Here is a 2,848-nt window from a genome sequence, read left to right as displayed (position 1 = left end):
AGCTGTCGCCCCTCGAAGAGCGGGGGGTCATTGAACTAGAGACCCGTGAGGCCGATTTGCCTCAGGCCAGGGAGGTCGATGAGGAGGCCGAGGCTGAGGCTTCCCAGGATGCGAGCAGTGCCCCGAAGTAGGCACTTGGTGTGATAGACATCACCGAGTCACCCTCGTTTACCTAGTTTATGTACAACGAGGCCCAAACGGTAAAAATACGACCCAACGAGTAGGCCTACGGTATGGACGATCCCCTCCGCTATTGTTTTGATGGCATGGATTCCACCGCTACGGAGGACATCACCGGGTTAGGTGACTTAGAGGTACCGAGGAAAAGTTCGTCCTCGGAGGCAGGTGGGTCTAACTCGAGCCTGAGACTGGTTAACCGGTTCCCTACCCCGAGTGCGGATCCTGGTCGGAAGCGGTCAATTATCATCACCATTTTGGAGGATGCCCGGGTTCTTTCCGCCCCCATAGGGATTACCCAGTTACCTCTGGTGCCTGGTGGATGAAGAAGACCAGGACAAAATGAACGAGGTAGACGCGCCATGCTTGTTCAACGAAGCACAACAGGTGCTGAACCGGGTAACTCTTGGTAATTCCTGATGATTCCAATTTTTCTTCTGATATTTGAACTAATTTTTTTATAATTCTAATATATTTCCTCGTATTTACAGGCCTCGATGCTCCACCACGAGATCGTCCTCCGGTACCGGGATGAGTTGAGCCAACTTGAGGCCGAAGCCAAAGAGCTTACTGAGAAAAAAATATGTATAAACTTCTCAGCGAGCAACGTGAGGGTGAAATCAAGAGCCTCCGAGCCGAGTTGGATGCGGCTTAGAAAGAACATGCTGACTTGTTGAAATAGGTAAAAAAATTTAAAGTTAGTGATGATGCGCTAGACACTGTGTCTAACAGTCAAAATCCACAGGTCCAACAGAAGATTGACCGGGTTGACCAGCTCCAGGCTGAGATGGATGAAGTCAAAGCCATGGCCGAGGAGTGGAAGGACAAGATGGACCGGTTGGCTTCTAAAAAGGAAACAGCCCGGGAGCAATTGGCCTCGGCAGAGGCCCAACTTTGATCGATGATGGAAAAGGCAGAGGCACGGTCCTGGAAAATTGAGGAGCTCCAGTCTCAACTGAGCTCGGTTGTTGCCGATTGGGAAACCCTCGTCAAGAAGCTTAAAACAGCCAAGTCAGTGGCTAAAATAGCCAAGGCCTATGCCGATAAGATGGTGGCCCAGTACAAAGCCGATGTTGGGGCTGCTCAGGAATGCCTAAAGGCCATAGTCGATCATGTGAAGTGGCAGTCCCGAAGGGAGGCCCTCAAAGAGGTTCATGCCCGGGGTTTGATTTATCGGCCGAGCTTGAAAATGTTAAGAGACTCGAGGCCGAGGTCAAGAAGTTGGCATACCCCGAGGATAAGGAAGATTCCAAGGGTTCAGACAGATCCGAGGACGGGGAAGATTCTGATGGTCCCTGTGATGAGGCAGGCTCCGGTGAAGATTAGGCTTCTTAGAAGCCTTGTAATGTTTTGATTTTATACCTTTGTATTTTGTTGAGGCCGTTTGGCCATTGTAAAAAATTACGTATATATATATATATATATATATATATAAGGCTTTTTTGCTTTCGGCAATTTTCAAGCTTGATTATTTTTGCTTTTTTCTTTATGATTTCAAAGATTTCGGATGCCTTAACATGTAATAATTAGGTCTTATTCGGAGGTTCAAACATTGTTCGTTTTCGAGACTATTTTGCTTAAAGCTCGTGGGAGAGGGGGGGCTTGGTATGACCGGAAGCTTTCCCCGAAATGTTCACTTAGAATTTTTTATAATTTTGCCGAGGGTATCCTTCGAACCGGTTTAGAAATTTTGAAAGCCTTATCTTTTGGTTACGAATCTCGGACGTCTCCGAGCTGTTCTAGTACGACCGTAGCCTTTTAAGTTCGGGTATTGCCCAATGGGCTCGTTATCTCGATTTATCCGAGTTTGCCCAGGATTGTAGTTTCGAATGGGGATGGCCGTTGCATTTAAAGTTCGGGCACTGCCTAATAAGCTTTGTGCCTCCGGGCTTCGATACCCCGGGTCGCCCATGCTTGCCTTGGACGACAGTCCCCGAGTGAGGGTGACTTCTTGGATCCGGACAGAGGTGGCCCTTGGGCTCTAGGCGACCTCTTGGATCCGGACAGAGGTGGACCTTGAGCTCGATATCTTTAGGGGACCGAAGGTAGAAACGTTTAAGGAACAAAATATTTATTCGCAAGGAGAAACTTTCTTTCATTTCTGTGTGTAATATACAAGGTTACAAATGTGTACATGCTTCGTGTCAGAGCTTGGGTGGTCTATGTGGTCACGGTTCATTTGACCGTTTGGCCCTTACAATAAATCCTATCCAACAAGCCTAGGTAGTTCAAGCATAAAGTTTCTCTCCTTGCCAAAATCATTATCCGAGGGTGATGGCCCTAGTATCGGAGGCCGATCATAGAGAGGCCTCGGATACTGTTGATGTGGTCCTTGACTCCGCTCTTCAATTCTAAGGTAGGACAATTCACTGTTGCCTCGTTAAAAATATTACTGAAAAAGCCATTTGGGACAAAACCGGTCTAAGGAAAAAAGAGTGCAATGCGTGCTTTCAGGCCTAATAGACGTATCGTCCCTTGATCGTTACCTGCAAGTGTTAGTCTAATATGTAAAGAAAACAAATGAATGGTGTCGTACCTCAACAGTAGTATCGTTTTAAGTGGGCCACGTTCCAGTTGTTCAGTAGTCACTCACCGTTCATTGCTTCGACTTTGTATGATCCTTTTTCGGTGACCTCGATAATTTAATATGGACCTTCCCAATTCGGCCCCA

The sequence above is a fragment of the Nicotiana tomentosiformis genome, chromosome 6 (genome assembly GCF_000390325.3).
Source record: "Nicotiana tomentosiformis chromosome 6, ASM39032v3, whole genome shotgun sequence".
Lineage (NCBI taxonomy): Eukaryota > Viridiplantae > Streptophyta > Magnoliopsida > Solanales > Solanaceae > Nicotiana > Nicotiana tomentosiformis.
Note: the sequence above shows the minus strand (reverse complement) of the source record.